Below are 26,458 nucleotides of genomic sequence, written 5' to 3' on the forward strand. Positions count from 1 at the left end.
ATCCCTTTGCACACTTTAAATTTATTACAATTTTATTTATCAATTACACCTCAGTAGAGCTTGGGGGGCGGTGGTGGGCGGTGGGAGGCACATGGAGAAGGTGTTTAATCTCCAGGTAAAAAAGGATAGAAAACACTACTGAGACTCGGGTAAGGCAAGGCAGGTGCTTGGGGCCCAAAATGTTAAGAGGCACTAACTGTCGTGCAAGTGTAGGGTTAGGACCTGAGAGTGGGGGTTTACTTACATTTTGTTTCCTGGATGTCTCATTCTAGTCCTGGCCCTTGCAGAAAACTTCTGATCTGCCTATATGTACTAAGAGTCATTTACAAAAGTATCCCAAGGCAGGTTGTTAGAGCCTTAGACATCAGGATCTCCTCTGATAGGAAGTTAAATATTTTATAGGACATGGCAGACTCTCTTCCATTAGAGGGGTTCTGGAGAGGTGAAGTATAATCACTTTATATATGTTGGCAAGTAGAAACGTAACAAATGCAGGAATAATAAAAATCACAGTAAGCATAGCAAAATGTGTAAAGATGTTGAATCACTATATTGTATACCTGAAACTAATGTAACATTGCATATCAACTATATTCAAATTTTAAAAATTTAGATTGGGGTGCCTGGGTGGCTCAGTTAAGCGTCCGACTTCAGCTCAGGTCACGATCTCACGGTCCGTGAGTTCGAGCCCCGCGTCGGGCTCTGGGCTGATGGCTCAGAGCCTGGAGTCTGCTTCTGATTCTGTGTCTTCCTCTCTCTCTGCCCCTCCCCCGTTCATGCTCTGTCTCTCTCTGTCTCAAAAATAAATAAATGTTAAAAAAAATTTTTTTTAATTTAGATAAAAATTTTTAAAAGCATGTACATGTACAGTACCAGTGATAGTCATGTATTAAGTAGAAAGTATTAAGTATAAGTATAGTATTCATGTATTAACTATAGGACAGCATTTAGGACTCCGTCCTTTACTAGCTTTGAGGCCACAATCACATATCCTCACTATACCTCAATTTCCTCATCTGGAAAATGGAAGTAATAGCATTCTACTTCATAGAGTTGTTGTGAACATGACATGAATTGATACATGTAGAGAGCTTAGTACAGTTCCTGGCACACTGTAAACAAATTATTCCAACACCATTTTCCTTGTACCCCCACCCTTCTCAAGCCTCCTGTCTCCCCAACACAGCCTTCTTAGTGCAGCCATGATGCTCTGACTAAAATGGAAATCAATCATATTGCTCCATTGCTTAAAATATTTGGAAGCATTTCCAAAAACGGTTATATGCTATATGATTCTATTCCTATGTCATGCTCAAAATTATGAAACTGAAGAGAATGAGACCAGATTAATGGTTACCTGAGGATAGAGATGAAGGGGGTCTATGGGTGCAACTATAAAACAGACAAAAGGTTTTCTTTGTGGTGATGGGACAGTTGTATATTTAGATTGTGGGAGTGGTTATATGAATCTATACTGGGGATCACACTGTGAACACACACTCACAACGTGAGTGTATATAAAAGCTAGTAAAAACTCAATAAAGACTGTCATCTATGTAACACCATCATATCATTGTTAGCTTCCTGGTTTTGATATTATGCTACAGTTATGTGAGATGTCACCTTGGAGGAAGCTGAGTGAAGGGTTCAGGGGTCTCTGCATTCACTACTCCTGAGACTTCCTTCCTTCCTTCCTTTAGAAATAAAATATTTCTAAAAAACGTCACATAGGATCATAATAGTCCCCAAGAAAACAACAACAACAACAACAACAACAACAACAACAACAACAACAACAAACCCAACCACCTAATCATGAGTCCTAAGATTTTGAAGGATCTGAATTCAGATTGTATCTCTAGCTTCACTTCTTGTTGCTCAGGTGATTTGGTTTCAAGGGGACCAATGAACCCTGAGTCATTTTATCCTGTTGTTTCGTTAAAGTTCTACAAATATTATCTTTATTACTGAGTATATGGTAACAAAAATAAATAATATGACATATTCTTGGTTTCTGTGTCAATTGGCTTTTGCTGCATAACAGACCACCCAAAACTCAGAATCTTAAAATAAATACTTATTGCAGTGAGTTGATGTGTCAACTGGGTTCACCCAGGCATCTGTGGTCAGCCACGGGCCTGTTCTGGGAGTTCAGCTGGCTATAGGCTTGTCTCAAATGGTCTTACCTAAAACAACTAAGCTCTTCCACATGGTATCTCATCCCCCAGCAGGCCATTCTCTGGCAGGGTGCCAGGAGAGGGAGGAGATGATCAAGGCTTAGACTGGGATTGGTCCACAGTCACTTTCTCCAAATCCTGTTGGCCAAAGCACAGCACAAGGCCAATCCATATTCAAGAAGTGAGAAAACTAATGCCATTTCTGGATGGGAGGAGCCACAATGTCACATTGCAAAAGTTGTGGACACAGTGTGAAAAACTGGGGCAAAAATAAACCTACCAAAATCCCCAAATATAACTACCCAAATGTGAATAATGCATTTCCTATTACAGTATAAAATGCTAAGGTTCTGCATGAAATGGCACACATGTTTCTAACATAAATTCAGTATTTTAGAAAACGTCATTATATGTAACAGTGGAAAATCAGCATCTTTTCCAGACAAATAATTATTCTCCTAAATTCCTTTCAGGTTTGACAAATCTTTAAAAATCTGCTGCTTCCTTGCTTTAGCCCCTTTTCTGGGTTTTATTTCCTTTTACTTTTTGTTCAGTTTCAGTCTCAATGAAGTAGCTTAGAATTCAAGCAGTGGCAGCTCACAATTGTTTCATATTAATGTGCACCTAAAAGGAAGCAACGCCCTGCTGCCTTTACCACATTCATTACACGAGGAATTCTAATTCTTGGGGAGAGATAAGTAAGGGCGCTGCCCTCATTTTGTCCTTAGGGTGCACAAGACCAAAGCAGGGAGCTGCCACATGGAGGTGGGGAATTTGATCCTGCTGCCCAAGTCAGTGTCGGTTGCAAAACTCAATCATTCCAAGTGGGCAGGAAGTCACAGAGGCAATTCAGCTGGTGGGCGCCCATGCGAAAGGGAGAGATAATCATTAATGTCACTCTCGTGATGGGAAGGTCTTTACGGACAGAAATAGATTCCACCAGCACATTGCATGGAACTTACTGAAGTGCAGACAGTGATTTGTAAAATGCTATGAGAGCAGTAGAGCACACTTAAATCAAATTCAGTAGCATGTGATTAGTTGATAAAATAACTATTTTGTTATGCTTTGGACTCTAGTAACTAACATGGCTTCAAATTTGGGGTGGCAACTCATTTCTGCATATTAAAATGAAATGTTTTTCCTAAGTGGTATTTACTCTGCGAATTTCTTTATATAAATGTTACAGATAAGGAAAGAAGAAAGTCTGCCTACCAGCTTACCTACCTGACACAGTGTCCTGGAAAATAAAACAAGGTCTTTCTCCCAAAAAGTCTCTTTTGAGAATCAACCTCAATGTCAAAGAAAGTAAAACATGTGTGGATCATATGAAATAAAGTCTGCTAGGACTAGAGTTTTTCTTAGTGTCCATCCATAGCCTCCAATAGCAATCCTCCTATTTCCTTTTATCATTGACTGAAGCTAGAATTGTGGTTAATGAGAGCAGTTTTCATTATCTAAAGAATTCTCAAAGCTCTAAAGTAGTGCTATCTTTAATGCATATGGAAAATTTACATGCAAGAAAAAAAGAAGCCATATTTTACCTGGTTCCCAGATACCTTGAAGCAGAGGAAGAAGGTGTATTTTTTCAAAGTTTAATAAGAATTCATTACTCAAATTTTGATAAAACTGCAACTGTTTCTCTTATACTTTCATCTTTCAGCACATATGTATGATACAAAATACCAAGAACTCAGTAAATGAGAATATTGTGCAAATAAATGGATGAAGGCTTATATATTGCTTCTTAGTGTTTTGTTAGGCTAAACACATGACAGACACCAGATTTTTCAGAGGAGGGCAGAATGTGATTTATAGGTCAGCCTATGTGCTGGCTTATGGACTACTTGTTCTTATTAAATGAGTCAGATGAGATGACAAAAATATGGGCAGGTGGTACCAGCTTGTAATCGCACAAAGATGGCTCTGCAAATTGTACCAAATATCAGTAGAGTACTTTATAATTTACAAGGCACTTTTTTCTTTATTTAAACATAAAATCCTTACAGCGAACCCATGAAGTATATGGTGAGTGAATGGCAAGTCCCTGAGGTTCAAAAGATCAAGAGGGTCACCACAGACTCATCAGTGAGTAAATGGGCAAGCTAGGATCCCAAACTTGGGTGTTTTGGCTCTCCATTTAGTTTCATTTTTACTGTTACCATTCTAGTAAAACAAAACAAACAAACAAACAAAAACCAGCCCCCCCTTCCCATTCACAAACCCCTGAAAAATGATTGAAAGTTTAAAACTATGTTAAAATTCAACGGAATATCTTCAGTAGAATTGTCCAGAATAAAAGACAAAGCGTCATCATCACCGAAGTGACTGTTGAATTCATCTGAACTAACATCCTTTGAAGTAGGCAGGATGAGTAGTGACTGCCACATGGCAGGTGAGGAAACGGCCCTGTTAATGAAGCATTATAATGATTTGCTGCCCTGACGTTACTCTGCTCTTCCAGCCAATTCAGAGTGAGGATGGCACCCTATCTTGCCTTTTATTATAGAGCAAATCCCAGAGGGTGCTGGGGTGAACTTCTCTGGAAATTAGATAGCAGGGTTGTGCTGCGTAGGTTGTTACTGAAAGTGATATGTGCTGCATTATGAAAAACTTTCCACTCTTCAAAATTACTTCCCCTGATGCAGAAATTCCTTTAACTGTAGCCCAAGCCTTCCATGCCTCAATCAGAGATGAAAATCTTGAACTGACACCTCTCTGGAGTTAATTTACACATTGAGTTTGAGTTCTGACCCTTTGCAGAACCCTGTGTGTGTTGCCAGGTCTCCAGTACCCCCACAGATTTGGGTGCAGAATAAGTACTATAGTATCTAAAATGCCTGACTTGGTACACCATGATTTGGTGCTCCTTCAGGATTTTCTCCCTTCTCTTTCCATTCTACTCAAAACTCCCTTACTCTGCCTCTCTTGAAATACTCTCTGGCATATAGCCTACTACTCATTGTAATCTAAACTCTGCACTCAAACACCTTATAACCTTGCTCATGCTGGTCCATCGGCCTGAATTGTCCTTCTTTCTACAAGATGCTGCTTGGAAAATCCAAGTCCTACCTCTGCCATTCTCACTCAATGTGTTTGTGTAGCTTTTGCCATCACAAGCCCTGCTCCCTGGCCCCCAGTCTCCCTCCATTGATGACATCATGAGAGCGACACATTGTAATAAAGTCAGCTGATAACATATATGCTCCTAAAGAAATCCAATAAATATTTGCTAGATCAAATTGAGGGGAAGGTATCAAGCAGACTATGTCACTTGAAGAAAAAAAGGACAAAAGAGGAAATGGTAGGAGAAAAACAGAAAATATATTTGACCTACTTACACTATTGCCTTGAGCCATGTCTATAGGCAAAGCTGGGCCTATTTTCATAAATTTCTCAAAAGTCCTTGTTTTCATAACAAAGTAGTAGCTAAAACACAACAAGAAACATAATCTCGAATGAGTATTTGCACATACTAGGATCTTTTATGTTCTCTGTGTTGTCCAAGAAATAAATTTTTATTTATTTTGAGAAAAATATTTTCAGGAGTATCAGTTTGTTATGTTTTGTTTTATTTCATCTGGTTAGTGTTTGGTTTCTCTGCTTGATTTTTTTTTATATTTATTTTTGAGAGTGACAGAGAGACAGAGAGAGAGAGAGTGCAAGCAGGGGAGGGGCAGAGAGAGATGAAGCAGAATCCGAATCAAGCTCCAGGCTCTGAGCTGTCAACACAGAGCCCTACGCGGGGCTCGAACCCACAAACTGCGAGATCATAACCTGAGCTGAAGTCGGACGCTCAACCAACTGAGCCACCCAGGCGCCCCTGCTCGATTTTTTTTTAAACAAAGAATGACAAACCTGAATACTTCTTAGACTGATTATTTTGGATTATATTATTTCTGCTGTTTTCTATGTACTGTCTTACTACTGATATCAGGAATTGTTCCCTTCCTCTCTTCTTTCAGAACTCCATTCAAGCCTCTCCTAGTCAGATAGACTTTCTCTGACCCATTATTCCCAAAGAAGTACACATCTCAATACCTTGTTTTTTTAGCTCCAATACTAAATTCCAAAAGCAGAGAATCTGACCACAGCTTCAGTGTATACCCCAGTCCTATCAGTTTTACCTTGGAGGGCAATGGCAAGGTTGTCACCTAGTAAAACAACAAAATTGCTAAGACTCATTCCTACACAGGGTGCAATTCTCAAGAATAGGGAGCATTGGGAACTGGAAAGTTATCTCAATAAATCTAGTGGAGCTAAGAAGGAGGTGATCACAGCTTGGCTACTGACTGCTTGGGTGACCTTAGACAAGTGAAAGTCCAGGCCTTGGCTTTCCTTCACTATCAGGTGATGATAGTATTATCTGCTACAATTATTTGCAGTGAGATTGGTAAAATGACAAATGAAATTAAAACTCATTGGAAACTTAAAAATCCTCAGATGAGGTTTAGATGTGCTTTAAACTATTTCAGCTTAAAATAAGAGATGGATAAAGCAAGTAAGAAATATATTGATTATCCATCCAGGTGGTAGATAGAGGTTCATTATAGTGTTTTCTGTACTTTTGTGTACAGTAATCTTCCTTACCCCCAGGGAATACATTCTAAGATCCCCAATGGATGCCTGAAAGCACAGACAGTACCAGTTCTTGTATATACTATGTTTGTTCCCATATATACGTACATGTAATAAAGTTTACTTTAGACCTTAGAACAGTAAGAGACTACCAACAACAATAATAAAATAGAACAATTACAACATGCTGTAATAAAAGTTATGTGAATGTGGACTTTCGCTCAAAATGTCTTACTGTACCGTGTTCACCTTTCTTATGAAGATGACGTGAGATAATGAGATGAAGTAAAGGGAATGATGTAGGCAATGTGACGTAGCATTAGGCTAGTTACTGACCTTCTGACAATACATCAGAAGGAGGACCCTCTGCCTTTGGACCCTGGTTGACCAAAGGTAACTGAGACTGTAGAAAGTGCAACCATGGCTAAGGAGGGACTACTGTATGTTTTAAAAAATTTGCATGATGGGGCGCCTGGGTGGCTCAGTTGGTTGAGCCTCCAACTTTGGCTCAGGTCATGATCTCACAGTCTGTGGGTTCGAGTCCCACATCGGGCTCTGTGCTGACACCTCAGAGCCTGGAGCCTACTTCCGATCCTGTGTCTCCCTCTCTCTCTGCTCCTCCCCGACTCTCACTTTGTGTCACTCTGTCTCTCAAAAATAAATAAATGTAAAAAAATTTTTTTTAATTTGCATGACAAAAAATGTGAACTTCTTCATAAAGATGGGAAATAAAAGCTACAATTAGAAGTGGAATCTATATATCTACAATCTTCAAGATTTAACCTTTTATTTGCTATTGTTTTGAGGGATGACATCACAGTTGTCTTCTTCTGCTTATAAAATAACGGAAATTTAAAAGTTTAGTTCTAACCCTGCATGTACCACCATTAACATGATAATAACATTATCATGATAAGACATTAACATGATAAGAACATGATAAGAACATGATAAGAACATTAACATGTTCTTACATGCCTGTGGGCATTTTTAAAAATTTCAGATGATTAGATTTCAACACAACATTCTGAAAATGTCTTCAAGTGAAATCTCCAGGAATAGGGACAAGGCTCTGGGGCATATCCATAGAGAAGGCCCAGGCCCAGTTTCTTCTATCAAATTCCTTTTGGTGACTGTCACACCACTCATTCTATCCACAGGAGTGGCTCTGAGTAAAAAGTAAATTCTTTCATCACTGCTCCCAATACTAACACTTGCAGACCTTACATTTCAATGATTTCACTGCTGATCATTACAGCAAATATATAAGATGACAAACATAACCAGGAGAAATTACAAACCTTAGGGACTCTTAACTAATTCACAGTCCATCGATTGATTTGCTAAGACGAATAAGATCCCCGTTGGATTTCTGCCCTCAGCTTCTATGCCTGAGAATGAAATTCACAAAATGTGTTCTTACTTCATCCTTCCAATTTCCAGGCCAGGGTTTCTGCAGACCCTGTGCCCCTGGGAGACCTGAAAGAACCCAATGCCCTTACTCTCCATGTTTCTTTGCATCTCTTAGGACCTCCAAACCTAGCTAGAGCAATTTCCCTGGGTATTTGCCCTTCAAAGCAATGTCTTTGAGGAATTTGTCAAAAAAGATATTATAGTTATCAAAATTCTTAGAGCATAGCTGGTTATTTAGCACATCTTCTACCCCAAACCGTTGATTCTGTCCAATTTCATTTGCTCAATTGATTTAAATTTAAAGTGTCTAAATTTAAATTTCAAATATTTGAGTGTCTATAAGTTATAGCATTTTTAGTTTCAAACTGGTAGGTGCTATCCAAAATTGAGAATTCAGGATCTCATTAAATATAAATATAAAACAAGCCTGCACATAAATGATATTCACAAACCTGGAGCTGATCTGATGGGGGATGGAGGAGGGATTATGTTGTCGGCTTTCCAGTGCTGGCTAACAAATCATATATAACTGATTGTAAACAATATGCCTGCTCTCTGCTCATTCTCAAGTACTTGTTACACTTCAGAAAACTGAAAATATAGAGCTAATTTAGTGAAAATTTCTCAAAGGATAACATCATTAAAAACCAGGATGTGGTTCCAATTTAGGTTTTACACAATTCTCTCCTAAAGTTTTTCAAACCCACTAACCCATTAAACTTTGGAAGTCAACAAGCCACTTGGAACTAGTTTAGTTACATAGTAACAGATTGTAAAAGCAACCATTCTACATCTAGCACTTTCCCACTTTTTCTAAATGAATTCCTGAGGGAAAGAAAAGAAAGATATATAAATAGAATGGAAGTGAAGGATTTTTAAAACCATTTTATAGCCTGAGAGAATACCAACTCCAGTGACCCCCCAGAGCATTCAGTTATAGCAGATATTTATTGGAAAGCAAAGGGCAGAATCCTGTATCTCTTCTCACCTGATCAAATCTTTCTAGAATAAAAACAGTAATTAATTTCACTCCACTGATAAGAAGGAAAATACGGATTTTGCTCACTTCTTTTTCTGATTTGCATCTACTAAAGTGAGGGTCCTTTGCCTACAATTTCAAGATACTGAGCACTGGGCGTCTCTGGCAAAAGTAAGTAACAGTGGCGACCACAGAAATGTTGAGTGTTTAATTTTAAAATAGCATAATAATGACTTTCCACTTGATAATATGATTTAAAAACTTTCAAATCCAGAAATGGTACAGGCTTCTCAAGTCTGTACTTGGGTATTTGGCTGAGATCATGATGTTAGTCAGGAGAATTTATATGCATTACCCCCTGGTTGCTCCTGGACCAATCACTGTCACACCAGACAGGTCACAATTTCACTTTTTTTTATCACTAGAAATCAATGTCATTAGCATCCTAACAGAATAAATATCATGCATTAGTGTAGTTGTATGTTTAGCCTATAAATTACCCATCAAAACAAAGAAAACATCTACTGAGAAAAAGACTTGGGAAATATTTAACTGGTTCCTACTGAACACACTTAAATTATTTCTTTTACAAATATGTATGTTTAAATTTTTGGAAATCTCCATATTTCTCTAACATATTTATTTCCCTATAAAATAGAATTCATTTCACCTCCACAACAAATATACATTCTGACCCCCCATCTAAGGAAACAAGAACAGAAGATGGCTGTTTCAGGCTTTTTAACTTCCTGGAAGTTTACAAGAAGAGATAAGTAAGTCACAATAGCATATAAGGCATGCCTCAGGGAGGTTCGGCGATAATACTGAGACTTTAGCTGAAGAGTTTTAAAAGTCCATAGCCAGTATCAGATACTCGAGAGTAAATAAAGAATATTTTATTGTCTATCATCCTATTAAATGTATTAAGCATCTAATATGGGCTAGAGACTCTGCTAGGCTCTGTCACTTAAAATGGCTTATTTAACCCTCACAACACAATACAACACAACACAGTACACATTGTGGATGGTATTGTTAGTTCCATCTTACAAGAAGAAGAACAAGAACTATCAAGAGATTCTTGATAGTTAAGTAAGAGACTTGTCCCAAATCACACAGTAGTCCTTCAAGCCTTCAACTCAAGGCCCCTGTTGTTTCTTTTTTTTTTTTTTTAACGTTTATTTATTTTTGAGACAGAGAGAGACACAGCATGAACGGGGGAGGGATAGAGAGAGAGGGAGACACAGAGTCGGAAGCAAGCTCCAGGCTCTGAGCCATCAGCCCAGAGCCCGACGCGGGGCTCGAACTCGTGGACCACGAGATCGTGACCTGAGCCGAAGTCGGACGCTTAACCGACTGAGCCACCCAGGCGCCCCACCCCTGTTGTTTCAACTCAAAGCCAATGTTGTTTTCTTTCTTTGAGAATTGATTGACCAAGGAACAATCCAATAGCTCTAGGGTTGTTACGAAAAGGACTGCATACCCACAGAATAGAAGAAAATATTTGCAATAAATAGATCTAATAAAAGTCTCATATTATGCATCTACGAAGAACTCCTACAAATCAGTATGACAAAGAAAAAACAATTTAGTCAAAGAATAGATGAAATATTTGAGCAGGCACTTTACAAAAGGTAATATACAAATGGCTAATAAGCATATGTAGAAGCATTCATTCATTATTCATCATGGAATTACAAAATTAAAACTACAATGAAATATCATCCTACATGCAGCAAAATCACCAATATATATTAAAAAAAAAAGACTGTGTGGGTGAGGATACACAGCAGTGAACAATATTGCTGGTGGAAGTCCAAATTGTACAGCCCCTGTGGAAAACCATTTGATAGCAACTACTAAAAATGAAGATGGGTATGTCTTTTGACCCAGAAATTCTACTCATATGGATGAGAGAAGAATGTGTCTGTGTACATATGGGTACCAAAATATATGTTCACTTATATCATACCAGAGCTATCTGTCACAGCCTCACATTGAAAACTTTCTAAATGTCCAGAAAATTTGATCCATAGTAATAAGCACTGTGAGGTACTTATAAGTATGCATATCATTAATTAGAACATTTCTTCAGTTGATTTATCCTGAATTATTGATCTGCCTGCAATTTATTCTCAAATGATACAAAATTCACTCTTCTAAAATGGAAATTTACTGTGTCTAAGCTTTAGTATTCGTGAGTGTGTATATATGTAATACATACATATGCATAAAATATGCAGATATATGTAATTGAACATATATATGTATGTACTCACAATTCATAGAATGAGAACAAGGGAAATATATTTCAATTTTGTACAAAAATAATTCAAAAAGCAGCCATTTTATATAATAAAAATATAAAAAAATAAGCATGGTATTTTTAAACCAAAGGAGCTACTGACTTGACACTTTTAAAATAAAACAGCAGTTGTTTCAGATTGGAATTTTTATAGTTAATACGTAGGTTGAAATAAGCCTTTTTAGAAATCCCTTTACTTGTCGATCCCAGTAAGTGATGGATAAAAATATTTTCTATAATTTCTTTTCAAAAAAAAAAAAAAACGAAGAGAACAGTATGGTTATTTCTCCTTTGCAATCTCTTGAGAAGGTACACAGAACAGGCATTCATTATACAATGATAATGTGGCCCAAACCAAAATGCTTGCTATTTAATGGTAAGAGCTGTTTTTGTAATTGTATACGTGGTCTAGTTTACCTAAATCCTCATTACCTCAGGGTTAGTTAATTTCAGCTTTAGCGTGTAAGAGAAGATGGTTCACAGTTCTGAATACTAAACATTATCCTCCATATGCCCTGATGGGCATCAGACATAAATATTTCAGGGCTACTTCCAAGTAACCAGAAGTCTAAGATTTGTGAATAAATTATAATTCCTAATTTATCTCTCTAGTCTAGGTCTGTGGCATAGTGTAGCAGAGAGTATTGATCTAAGGGTCAGAAATTGGATTTCTAATACTGGCTACTGCCAGAACAATTTCTCTGTCTGAGCCCCAGTGTTCTTACCTGTAAATAAAGGACCTGGAAGATACCAGATCTCCCGAAGCACTATAATTTTGTTTTGCCAATTCAGCATTAGTGAGACAAGGATCGAGTCCTGGACTCCCTTGAGTCTTTCAACTAGGTACTTCTAGGAGTTCTGAGACTTCTACTTGCCTGACTCAGTGGATTAGTCTTTTGTGCTGTCAAACACAGTCATGCTGTGTGACCTATAGCTTCTGACCAGTTGCCACTTGTAGGTTACTACATACCTGGCGAGTTTAACTCACCAAGTGAGTTCACCCTTAGTTGCGCTTGTTCCCAAGTCTAATTATGCACATTTTATATAGAGTTGTAATTACATAAAAAATAGTATACAAACAGTATATAAACTCTGTATAAACAGATAATGCGAGTATCTAAAGAAAACAATTGTTTCTATGACTAAGTAGAACAATCTGGAGAGAATTGGTAAAAATGAGTCTCAGCAAAAATTGCTTTTGAATTACGTGTGGCAACGCAAGTGTAAAATAGGTTTTAAAATCATAAAACATTCTTCGCTCAGCCTTATATGTTTATTTAGGTTCCTACAACATTTAAAAAAGCTGTGAACTTGCAGATGATACATTAAGATATGGTTAATGTCAGGGTGCCTGGGTGGCTCAGTCTGTTAATCATCTGACTTCGGCTCAGGTCATGATCTCATGGTTCATGAGTTTGAGCTCCAAGCTCTCTGCTGTCAGCACAGAGCTCCCTTCAGATCCTCTGCCCCCTCTCTCTCTGATCCTCTCCAGCTCTCTCAAATTAAATGAATAAACTTAAAAAAAATGATATGGTTAATGCAAAAAAATATATATATATATAACCCTGCTAAGCAGAGCTGTAATCAAAGAAAGGGCAGTTTGCCAATATCAAAAGACTGGGGGGTGGGGGGAACAATGATACAATTTGTATTAAGTTACAACAAAAGTTGAAGGTATACATTGTAGGTCAGGTTCTCTAGAAACAGACTCAAGACAGATTTTTATACAGGGTAGTTTCTGGGGGATTGCCTCAGGGAGGTACACCTATAAGCAGTGAGGGAAGAACCAGACTGTGCAGAGGGAGAAGTTGAAATACGATGCTGTTGTAGAAGTCTCAGGCTGGTCCCAAATGACAGGGAGGGGGCAGACTTGCACACACCCCTCTCTTCCACAGCCACTAGTCACTGGATGAGGACTGTCCCTTGGGGAAGAGGTGTAACCTGGGAGCTTCAGCTCCCATGGGATCAGGGCAGCTGCCTGGGAGGGACTGGGCCAACACTTCCTGAAGGTAGGAAAATGGGTACTTGATCTCAAAGTGGAGGCTCATTAATACACAATTGAAAGGCTATTTGAAAAGAGTTTAGATACATTTGAAATGAACTCAGTGAGATGTACTTTGAAAAACTTAAATCGCATACATAAACATTCCTGAGGATTCTTTAATTGGGCAGCAACTCTAACTTCTTTTAATCCCTTCTAATATAGTTCTATATAAATTAGTGGCTTTTAACCTGGGTACTTGTGCTCCTTCCCAGGAAACATTTGAAAATGGCTGGAGACATTTGTGGATATCACAACTAGAGGCACGTGCTACTGGCATCTAGTAGACAGACACCAGGATATAGCTAAACATCATACAGTGCACATGGCAGAGCCCACAACAGAAACCATTTGGCCCAAAGGGTCAATAGTGGCAAGAGTGAGAAACCTTGGTCCAAACCAATGCTTTGTTTACTAGCTGCAGATAGCAAATATTTACATCTTGTATGGTGTTGGAATTTCAACCTGTTGGTTGCAAAGTCATGCTTTTTCTATTTTATTCTAACCATTTGACACAATTACGTTCAAAAAGATTCAGTGCCAAGCATTAAGAATATAGCAGAGACTATTCTGTGTTCACCAAAACCTTTCCCTCTTTTTTACTGGGCAAGAAGCTAGACCACATTTCCCAGTCTGCAGTTTGGGATGGCTGCATGACTGAGTTGTAATCAACGGAAGAGAATCAAAACTGATGTGTACCACTTCCACATGGAGACCATAGCAACCTCCCATGGGTGATCCCCATTCTCGTTTTCCATCCTTCTGCTGGAAGACGATGATCCCAACACTCATGAGCTGAAGTTTCTAAACAGTATATTGGACACCCCAGGGAACCATAGCAAAATCACAGGGTTTTCCTGGTGTGTTATAAATTTTCAAGAGAAACACAGCAACATCTATCAAATACTTCACAAACTGCTAGCTTGAGGTAGTCTACAGTTTCAACATTAGATCCATGCTACATTTCTTGACAGAATTGCTTATCTTTGTTGTTGCTGTCATAAAAAGCAAGTGCTGCATAACAATCAACACATACCAGATTTCCAATTTGATCTCAAGGTTTAAGTTGTACAGTACCCAATGAGCACATGTATCCCAATTTATACATAACTGGTTTTTAAGAATAAAAATATTTTCTTCTTTCAACCTATGTGTACAAGTTTTCTTAAACAGCTGATAGGTGGTAAGGACGTAAGTACTTAGTAAGTTGCTGGGGTTACCTACTTAATCAACAGAGCTGCTAGCTGTTTGTTCACCTTTGGAGCACTGAAAAAGTAATAAGGACAGTGAGGGTGCCGTGAACAGAAAAATTTGGAAACCACTGCCCTATAGGATGGCTTAGGAACAAGACAGAAGAAACCTATCTAAAACCCTGATTATTTCAGATTTTAATTGCTGTAGCAGTCAGTGCTGCCACATCTAACACAATGAGTTAAATTAACTAATACAATATAATAAAGTTCTATTAAAATGCAATCCTTGGGTTGAAGCTATGATTAAAACCATATGCTGAGAATCAGTTCTGGATTGGGAAGCAGACTCCACAGATGTGACATCGATTCCCAGGCCCATCTCTCAGTAGCTGTGCAATCCATACACATGAGTTTGCACTGCTGGGAATTGTTTAAACACCTGTAATTTTGGAGCACTGGTCTACCTCTAGTGTCTTCTCTAACTCCACCATGCTAGGCATCTAAACTCCCCTGGCTCTTTGCCTCCCATGTCTCTCCTATGGCCTTTTCAAACTGGCCTCCATTTCTTCCTTCTCACTGCTTCACAAGAGTCAAATTGCTTTTTTTTTCCTTAAATCTGGTACACCTACCGTATTTCTTGAGTTCTTATCCAGCCAACACCAAGGTTAGAGTGGCTACCAATGTCTAGGGCTCCTCTTCCATGTGACCCAGGAAAATAAGTATGTTATTTTACTAACAACCATAGTAACCGTATCTGTATTACTGTAGTTGCTAACAACCCTGGAATTCAGATCAAGGGTAACAAAAGCAATAACCTTTATATCATAGTGTTCTCAGATTATGTATTAGACATTTTAAAACAATAGGTCATTATTACTCTGACTGAAATCCCATTCTTTAGTGATCATTCCTCTATAGCCCCAGGGAAAGCAAAAGTAAAAAACAAAACGAAACAAAACAAAAAAACAGCAGAAGCCACATCCAGGGAAGAGAAGAGATGATACAGGAAAGCCATTGGAAGAAGAAAATAAGAGGAAGGAAGCCCACCCCCTCTGGCCCCCAGTGAAGTGTAGAAGGAAGAGAAAAGTCAGAAGATGGAGACACAAGTGAGGATACTTGTCTGTGTTGACCCTTCTTCTCCAGGCCAAAGGCTGAGAAGAGAGAAGAATATTGGATAGGTTAAGGGGTAAAACAGAAATAGAACAGGCTTTGGCTCTACCTCCCATATGGCACTATGTGCCAGGAGATGGCACTATAGATTGGCATCATTCCCAGGGTGGCTGTAGCAGAGGAATATTGGTAAAGTGGCCCATGTGAGCAAGGGAAGATCTCAGAGCCTCTTTTAGTTAGTGTTCAAGTACCCTGAAAAGGATTCCAAACTTTTCACGTGTTCTCTCAAGCAATGCAGAATGGAATTTATAGGACTAGCTTTCTAGATGTTGTTGTGGCAAAAAGACCCTGAAGCCTCAAGCTGTTGGGAGGAGTCAAAGCCAAACCTCAGTGCTGACGTGGGGCATGGCCAGGCTGGCTGAAGCCCTAGCTCTGATACCTAAAACACAATAAAGGATTTCCCTAGTCACAGACATCAGCAGCAAACAAAGGTCAACTCAGCTGGGCCAGAAAAGTCAAAGGGCATTATAAAGGGATGGCTCTCTTCCCTTCACTCAGGAGTGTCGTGAGCCTCCCTTTAGCAGTCAGATGCCCTCTTGGAAAGGTGTGGAGGGACAAAGAGAAAACCCTGAAGACAGGTTTTATTTTTGAAAAATGAGATAGTGAGATTCTTTAAATTAACAAATCAGATTGGGTTTACTGGATTTGACAAATGTTTTTTCTCTATTATTCCATGACTGCTTCCATGAGGAAGATTAGATGAGTTATGAAGAATAAAGGGGTTTCCTTTATATATCTAAATGTGGCACATTAAACTTTGATTTTTCTCTACTGTGCCAAATTTCATGCTAAGTACTTTGATTAGGGCTTTTGGTTTAATCAACAGAAGTCCAATGGCCTTTTGATCTCATCTTCCTTACAATCAAGCCTCTTCTTTCCCCATCCTCCAATTCTGCATGGTATTACACAGGAATCCTCTTCCATGGAGATTCCTTTCCCTAGTACAATGTTTTCCCAACTACCCTGAGGAAAAAAAATTTTTTTCGTGGTGTTTTTCAAAATGAAGGCTTCCTAGGCTGTCATTGAGAGATTCTGCTTCCATGAGCCAAAGATGGGGCCAGATATTTTTAACAGGTACCCGAATTTTGGTACCCAAATCTGCTCCCAGAGCAGATTTAGAAAAGCTTGTTCTATTGTCTAATCTCTATATTGCAACCTGCCCATATAGTTATCTACATTTTAGTAAAATATCATCACTATTTATCCTGATGCACAAGCCAAAGTCTTAGTTCTTAATTCTGTATTTTCTCTCAACCCCTATTTACACCTTACTACCCTCAGTGAATTTGATGCTTTTATCAAATTATATCTCAAATGAACCCACTTCTCTCCACCTTCTCTGCTAATATCACCATCATCTTCTACCTGAAACCTACACAAGCCTTGACAATGTTTCTGCTTCCACTCTTTCTCACTTCCTCTATATATTCAGTAGCCAGAGTCATCCTCTTAAAACATAGATCATATGTGTTTTTATCAAGGCCATGTCACAGTTCTGATTAAGTATTTTAAAGGACTAATTTATGATAAAATTTGAACTTCTCTCACATATTTCGAGGATCCTGCATGTTCTAGCCATGACTCTCTTGCTGGCTTCACTCAAGTCCTTTCTCTTAACTATTCATTACCTATCCATGCTGGTTTTCTTTGAAATCTGCAAACATAACAGGCCTGAGCCTGCCTCATGGCTCTTTTTTCTATGTGGACCATTCTTTACTCACTCTTTGGATGACCAGAATCTGCACATCCTTCAGCTCACAACTTAAATTTCACTTCCTTGGGGAAGACGTCCTTCACCACTTTGCCCCTTCTTATCTTAATCTCAGGCATTGTGCTTGTGCTTCACATCATTTATCATCAGTCATAAATGTTTCATGTCAGTTGGTTTAGTCTTGCCTGCATCCATGTACTCGTGCTTACTTTTCCAACTAAAATGGGAGCTCCATGAAAGTAAGGTGTGCATCTTCTGTGTATAATATGGCACACAGTAAATATTTGTTGAAATAATAAGTGAAAGCTAGAATTATTAGACCCTTAAGCTGCCTTTAATTGTGTTCAAAAAGAATTCCTCCTCAAAGTTTTCCCTCTGGAAAACACAACTTGTGGAAATTTTTCATGCACATGACAGGAAAAAAAGTATAAATATACAAAATCTCCAAAATAATTCTCTAGAATCAGAATGAGGGAGAGGTAGGCAGAAAGAAAAGGAATCAAGGTAACTTTTTAAAAAAGAAATACTCTGGTAAGTTGGTTCCTTATACTAACTTGCAAAATAATCTATACTCTGTCCTAACATTCTAATTACCACTGTGTATGAAGAGTATACCCCACAGAATCATATCTATCACCTGTTTAAATAAAAGCAGAGTTGGAAACCACAGAAACAACAAGTTAACATGTAGACAGTTGAGGCAATAGCAGAAAATAGATAGACTTTTCCTAACACTGCTATCCTTTTTCTCTGTTCCTTGGGAGAAACACCATAAAAGGAAAATTTATATGTTTGTAGTTTTGTATCAGCCAAGGTTCTCCAGAGAAATGTGTGTGTGTGTGTGTGTGTGTGTGTGTATTTACTATCAGAATTGACTTACACAATTATGGAGGCTGAGAAATCCCATGATGCCCTCTACAAGCCAGAGATCCAGAAAAGCTGCCAGTATAATTCAGTCCAACTCTGAAGATTTGAGAATTGGGGGGCTGATGGCATAAATCCCTGTCTGAGTCTGAAAGCCTGAAAACCAAGAGCATCAACGTCTGAGGGCAGGAGAATATGGATGTCTCACCTCAAGCAGAGAGAGCTAATTTGCCCTTCCTTACCTTTTTGTTTTATTCAGGCTCATAACAGATTGAATGATGTCCATCCACAATGGGGAGGATAATCTTTACTCAGTCTATCAAATCAAATGCTAATCTCTTCTGGAGATAACACAGAAAAAATTGGTTCACGATACCTGGGCATCCCTTAACGCAGTCAAGTTGACACATAAAATTAACCATCACAATGTTCATATCCATTTATCAATAATTTTATAGTGAGTTCCTTCTTCAGGCATTTGAAAAGTCATTTTTCCTTAGGTATACTGGGCCTCACTGTCAGGAGTTTGTGAACATTATCTCTGTTGCCAGACTTTCTTCATACTATTTCTGAGTATAAATCATGGTTGATCTTCTCAGTTTCATAAAATTTGGGGAGGGGGTACTGTTTAAATTCACTATCATAAGACTTTTTATTATATTTTTGTGGCTTTGTCTTTTTCATGCTTTTTAAAATTAAGTTGTTTGGTACCATTTTATATCCAACTTGACAGCTCAAGTGAATTACTTTCAAGGAGTTATCAGACTTTTTGAAATGCTCGGACTACATAAGGAGCACTCTTATTTCACACATTTAAAGGGTCATATTCAAGAGGATGAATTATATCCTTTCTGTGTCAAAAGATAATTGGAAAATCTCTTCATTGCCATTTCTGGATCATGTATTCTTTCTTTCTGTGCTAATGAAGAATTCTGAGATATTACTAGCACTACAATTGCTGGTTGATGGCCATTTTACTTCCAAATTCCTTGACACTAATGAATGTTCAGCAGCTCTTCAAAATGATCCTGTTTATTTATAGTTTATCATGAAGTGTTAAATCCTCTCTAACCTGACACCTCTGGGACATGCATCAGTGCTCCAGCTGTATTTACTTTCTAAAATGAAATCTAGGATGAGTTACTGATCTGCACAATCCAATGAAATGCCCACATTTACTGAAATTTCACTTACCCCAACTTACAAAAAGTTGGGCTTTCACTACCTAAAGAATGGTCTTTATTTATATTTATTTATTTATTTATTTGTTTGTTTATTTATTTATTTATTTAATTTTTGAGAGAGTGAGACAGAGCGTGAGCTGGGGAGGGCCAGAGAGAAGGAGACACAGAATCAGAAGCAAGCTCCAGGCTCTGAGCTGTCAGCACAGAGCCTGACGTGGGGCTCAAACCACGAACCATGAAAACATGACCTGGGCCAAAGTTGGAGGCCCAACCGACTGAGCCACCCAGGGGCCCCTAAAGAATGGTCTTTAAATGACACTAAATACTACTGGCTATTGACATTCAAAAGGGGTTCATTCCAATAACATTTACAATTTCTAAATTTGGGAATTTAAATCATTTCAAAGAATGTCCTCTTGAGAAAAATAAAACCTCATTAAGGAATAGATACTGGTCAATTAGCCTTACTCACTAGCTAGATTTTTCTCCATTCTTGTCCTCAAAGACAAGTCACAAAAGTGTGGGAAATGGTTACTTATACATTTACATGTTCCAAAGTAAAATATTTATCATTATTTTTTTAAATTTATTTATTTTGAGAGAAAGAGAGCATTCAAAGAGGGGGAAGGGTAGAGAGAGAGAGAGAGAGAGAGAGAATCCCAAACAGGCTTTGCACCACTAGCCCAGAGCCAGATGCGAGGCTCAAACTCCCAAACTGTGAGATCATGACCTGAGCCGAAACTAGGAATAGACCCTTAACAGACTGAGACACCCAGGTGCCCCAAACCAAAGTAAAATGTTTAAATATGTTTGCTGACTTTTTTGATAACAGATAGAATTTTTTAAATATTTGCTTACTCTTTGCACTCACAATTCCAAAGAAGTCAAATGGACTCTAAGAAAAGATTTTACTACAGTAATTATTTATTCCCACTTATAATAGTGAAAGATCAGTAACATTGAAAGGACTTGGCTAAATAAATAATAATACACCTATGGAATGGAATACTATGCAGTCATTAAAAAGATACTCTAGAATGGTGTGCAATGGAATGAAAAAATTATCAGTAACATATTTATTTATTCAGCAAATGTTTACTGAGCACCTAGTATGTTTCTGACACTGCTGGGTGCCAGGACCTCATCAGTGACAGAGACAGATCTAATTGTTTACCTTTGGTAAGAAAAAAGTACAATGCAAAATATGAATAACAAGGTATATGTTTGACAAGATTCAATTTTTTTCTTATTTCAGATATATACAGACATCACACTGGCAAACACATTGCTTATCCTCTGATGATAGAACTGCACAACTTTAATTTTCTTCCTTTTGCCACACTTGCTAAAATAATGATACTTCATTTTTACTGAAAGAAAACCAATTTTGAAAACAATTCTCCGCAAAGTGTTACAAATATGCATATCATGGCCACTAGCGTCACATGAGAATACAGAAAGTATAAATGCTAAATAAGCAGATGCGCAGATGTCCACAAGTATAATGTGATTAAAAACAAGAAAGGTATTCTCTCCCTTCAGCCAGTCAACTACCTTCACTGAATGCTTATATGCAAAGTATCACAGCAAATACTGCAATCTACTTTATGGGTTGATTATTTCCCTTTTTATAAAATGCTTTGAATATGAAGCAAAATACTATGTGATATTCATGATCATAACTTAAGCTGAAGGGCATATGCAGACAGTAATTTTAATTATGCTCTTCTAATGATGAATACACTTGCTTTCACCTCATAAAGTATTTGGCCACCAACCAATGTGACTTCAGGGTGAGTTGATTTTGCCTTTACCCAACCTGGATTTTAAGATCCATTAAAGTATCTTGTTAACTAAACCTTCTCCTTTATTGTGAGGTGTTTTTTTTCTTCCTTTAGTAAACCCAAGGTGAATTCAAATGAATAAAATAATGTAAATTAAAGAGCTTGGATGTTTAGTAAAACCTAAGGGAGATTATATTCATTGTGTTGCATAACATTTAGTATAATGAAGACAAGACTTTCTCCCCAGTGCTTACTTTGTGTGTTAAATGCTTTAATCATTTTGAGCATAAGGGCTTTCCTTCATTATTATTGCTATGCTAGGAAGGTCTAAGGTTATGTTTCTTATACAATCAATAATAAGAGAAACTCGTGTTTAGAAAGTGATTTGTATTCAGATGTTTCCAAAGCTCTTTGTACACAATTTTTGATTGCTCCTGTTGTTTATTTATTATAAGCTTCTTTTATCTGACAACTTAAATGAGGTCAAAGCTTTATGAACCCATTGACTAACTGTATTAGATTCTAAAATATTAGTACTTGATGTGTATGTTGGGATGTGGCAGAGAGGTTGGGAAAATATGGTTATGTATAGTTTAATGTTTGAATTGTTAAATTTTTATTCTTTTTGTTTTCTTGGAAGTATTTATGAAGTTTTCTCTTCAGAAGGGATTTTTTAAAGTTTATTTATTTGTTCTTGAGAGAGAGGGGGGAGGGACAGAGAGAGAAGGAGAGAGAGAGAGAGAGAGAGAGAGAGAGAATGAGAGAGAGAATCCCAAGCAGGCTCTGCACTATCTGTGCAGAATCCAATGTGGGGCTCTAACTCAAGAACTGTGAGATCATGAGCTGAGCCAAAATCAAGAGTCAGATGTTTATCAGACTGAGCCACCCAGGTGCTCTTCAGTAGAGATTATTGATGAAAGTTTTTTGTTGTTGTTGTTCTTTTTTTTTTTAAATTGTTTAGCACTGGGTGTTGTATGTAAGTAATCAATCACAGGAATCTACCCCCAAAACCAAGAGCACACTGTATATACTGTATGTTAGCCAACTTGACAATAAATTATATTTAAAAAATTGATTAAATCCACTCTAATTTGGGAGACAAAAAAATTAAATTAAAAAATCCTAAAGTCATACTGAGTTCAGTTTTGATCCTAGTTATGTGATTTTGGGCAAGTTATTTTATCTGGGGCTAGTATTTTCATGGTTAAAAGGGAAGCTAATATCTATTTCATAGGGTTATTGTTTGAAAAAAATGAGATGTTGCATGGAAAGTGCCTGATGCTTAATAAATGGTAACTATTGGCAGCATCACCTGTTGCTTAGCGTGGGATCATGCTAGAAATAAGAACAGCAGCAAACAGTATATACCCACTTCCCAGGATTACATTATTTCATCACTGAATCTGACTTTCTCCCTGAAACTCAAAAAAAAAAAAACACACAAAAACAAACAAAAAAATGGAAGGAAGGAAGGAAGGAAGGAAGGAAGGAAGGAAGGAAGGAAGAAAGAAAGAAAGAAAGAAAGAAAGAAAGAAAGAAAGAAAGAAAACAGTCTCAGGGATGGAACATAAACTTAGTTATCAAAAGAAGGAAAGGAAAGGAAAGGAAAGGAAAGGAAAGGAAAGGAAAGAAAGAAGGAAAGAAAGAACAGCCTCAGGGAGAGAACATAAACTTAGTTATCCCAGCCTACACTTGTTTCGGAGACAATCGATGACGGGGTAACAAATGATTTCTGGTGACCATTTCTTATGAGACTGAATGCCACCCAATAATTGAAATCGTTGGCAAGAGGGCCCAGCCGCCCTGTTCCATCTCCTCAACCACTGTGACTCCCACACGGCCCAAAGACAGAGGATTAGCAAACACAAAACAGAATTTTCTGATAATTCTTCCAGAGATGAATATGTATTACTCTTAAAATGAAAAAAGAAAATAGTTATTAAAAAGTTAAATAGTCATGGGAGTAAAAGTAACACTAGAGTGGGGAGGGTCCCACTATGCATTCTCTCTTCCATGCAAAGAATCAAGTAGTCATAATAAATTACAACAATAATGGCCAACTAAGTAGAACATTACTACATATCAGGTATATTTGCTGTACTCAATTCTTTACCCAGATTATCTTAGTTGACTTTCATCATGACTGTGAGTGAGTGGTTATTATACTCACATTACAGATGGGAAACCCAAATTTGAGAGGTTAAGTAAATGCCCAAGTCACAGGGCAAGACATTGCATGAGTTAAGATTTGAAACCAGGCAGTCTCACTGCAGAGCCTCCAAGGGGTCCGTTAGCTGTCTGGACTGAGCCAACACATGAGGGGAGAAGTATTCAAATTCTAAAACTTCCTGGATACCATATCCAAAGCAGCACAACAAACTCCATGCTTTTCCCATCCCATCCATAAGGATAAGGATCCTAATGTAAAGTCCTATTTGAGGATTATCTCAGGACCGGCCATCAATAGCACCTGCAAATGAAGGATCTGAGTATTTATTACTTCCTCTGGATATCCTTTTAAGTGTTTTTATTACCTTATGTCCTTCATTCCTCACAAAAAATATGTGAAATAGGAATTATTATTATTATTATTATTATTATTATTATTATTCCCATGGAGAAGACTAAGATTTGGAGATTAAGTAATTTACACAAGGTCACATAGATAATGAGTGATGGGATGGAGCTGGGTGGGTCTCAAATTTAATCCACTCATACTAGAGTCCATGCTTCAAAACAGCACATCCTACAAATACAAAGTATCTACAAATATGGAAAATACTTAAGAGCAGAGCAAGTGTTTTCATCTTTGTCTCTACAGCTCCTAGATAAGAGCCTGACATTGAGTTGGCATCTACCATAATTTCAGACAGTTAAAAAACTCTTATTTGAGGCCAGGCACTCAAGGGACTTTATACACACATCAACTTGTTTAATTGTTACAACAATCCTATAAGGAAGACACTATTATTATCTTCATTTTTACATGAAAAAACTGATAAGTGAATGATAAATGGAAGTAAGGAAGAAAGAAAGGGAGGGAAGGAGAGTTAGGGAGGAAGAAGGAAGAACATAATATTTCAGAAGAAAGAAGTTGCTCCTCTGAACAGATTCCTTCCGTGACTGCTTGGTGAAGCCCAAATATATACCATAGAGAATAACACCTACTGCTTTAGTTTTATCTACTACAGAGACAGTTAATAGTTTGTATGATTCAGACTTTACATTCCAGGTGCATTAATAGTCACTGTTCAGATTTAAAATGTCATCCAAGCACAACAGTTTCTGGGCATACAGTCATAGCTGTGCCACTTGGTTTTTGGGTTTTTTGAGCTTGTTTATATGATGTGCTGCACAATCACACTGCAGGTAATGTTTCAACAAAGCTATCTGCATGTCATTTCTAAAAAAACACCAAAGTTGGCATCCATAATGATGCAAAGGGTAGCATTCTAGAGACAACCGGAAAACAAGGGCCAGGTGAAACCAAGGGGTAGAATACAGCCAGGAAGAAGTTTGGGAGCCTAGCAGGTCAGAGGGACGTGTGAAAAGAGATGTAGGCAGGCAGACTGACTAAAGAGTTTTGCAGAGCAGGCTGTGGCTCCCTGATCACAGAGCTGCTGTTCAGTCAGGTCTGCCCTCCCTGGCAGTCTTGGAGAAACCAGAAGGCAAAGTGAGATGTCGGCCACAAGTGTGGGCAGAAACCTAGCTACTAAATTTGGAGTACAAGATCAGGCCATTTGACCTCAGTCATTTAAACTAATGAACCAAGTGGGGCTCCTTAAATTCTAGTTGTCAGATGAGTCCAGAAGCTAGTACGAGGCTGGATTTTGATCTGCTTACTTTGGGTTCAGTCAACTTACTTACATCTTCTTGCTTTTCAGTTGATTCTCACAGGTTTTCCAGCTAATGTATGGCATCATCTGAAAATGATGATCATACTCTCTCCACTTTCCCAATCATTATAACCCCATATTCTCATCTTCTCTGCACTGGGTAGGACTCCGGGAACACTACACGCCCACATTCCCTCATCCAAAACTCTTGGAATCAGACAGGTTTTGGAAGTCAGACTCTTTCAAATTTTAAAAAGTGGTAATACTGTTTCCCTTAGTGAGATAGAAGGCAGCACTCCTTATCCAGACATGTGAATATTTCTTCACCATGAATGTGCTACGGATGAATAAAGGCTACATAGCACCTCACATCAATCCAGGGCAGATTTTGCTGCCAAATGAGTTACAGAAAAGATAAAACATTTTTAAAAACCTCTTGTTTTCAGAGCTTGGAATCTCATAATTGCAGGTAAGAGACTGTGAACATGAAGTAAGAAACAGGGGCTATAATGGAAATCGTTTTTGAGAAGGGACAAAATGGATGAGATGAGATTTTTTTATTTGGGGACAAAATGGATAAGATTTGAGATTGTTTATTTCTGGAGGAGGGAATAAAGTAAAACAAACAGCAGAGAAGACTGAGGCAGTCTCCCCCAAAGAAGCAGAAACATATGGACTCCAGAGCTTACACATTTTGGACAAATAGAGAGTTCTATTGTCTTATCTTTACTTTTCTATTTATTTTATTTTTAAAAATTTCATATTTATGTTAGAGAGAGAGAATTCAAGTAGTGGAGAGGAACAGAAGGAAAGAGAAAGATCATCTTAAGCAGGTTCCACATTCAGCACAGAGCCTGACGTGGGGCTCAATCCCACAACCCTGGGACCATGACCTGAACCAAAGTCATGAGTCAGACGCTCAACTGACTGAGCCACCCAGGCACCCCATGAGTCCTATCTTTAGATGTACCCCTCAGCTTTTAGTTCTTAGAACCAGAGAACCCTGAAATATATCCAAGTGTAGCTTCCCACACTTGTTTTACTTCCATCCTGGGTATAAGGTCACTAGATCATGCCTTCATCATCTTTGCATTCCTGAAAAACATTTAGCATGTGGCCTATATTTGCAGCTGTTTAATAAATCAACTTCTGTGGGATTAATTTCCTTGGGTATATAAAAGATTTTGAGTAGAAGAAAGAGAAAATATTCTCAGAAAGCAGTA

At 38.0% G+C, this 26,458-nt stretch overlaps 1 long non-coding RNA gene across 2 annotated transcripts in view; it reads right to left on the minus strand.

The window, feature by feature from the left end:
* The window catches only part of LOC128314385 (uncharacterized), a 261,252-nt gene that overhangs the window by 112,169 nt on the left and 122,625 nt on the right, over positions 1–26,458 (minus strand). For both annotated transcript variants that reach the window (XR_008295968.1, XR_008295969.1), the window contains exon 3: positions 5,519–5,606. This is a non-coding gene — a long non-coding RNA (uncharacterized LOC128314385). The remainder of the gene's footprint in view (positions 1–5,518; positions 5,607–26,458) is intronic.

The sequence above is a fragment of the Acinonyx jubatus genome, chromosome A1 (genome assembly GCF_027475565.1).
Source record: "Acinonyx jubatus isolate Ajub_Pintada_27869175 chromosome A1, VMU_Ajub_asm_v1.0, whole genome shotgun sequence".
In the NCBI taxonomy this organism is placed as follows: domain Eukaryota; kingdom Metazoa; phylum Chordata; class Mammalia; order Carnivora; family Felidae; genus Acinonyx; species Acinonyx jubatus.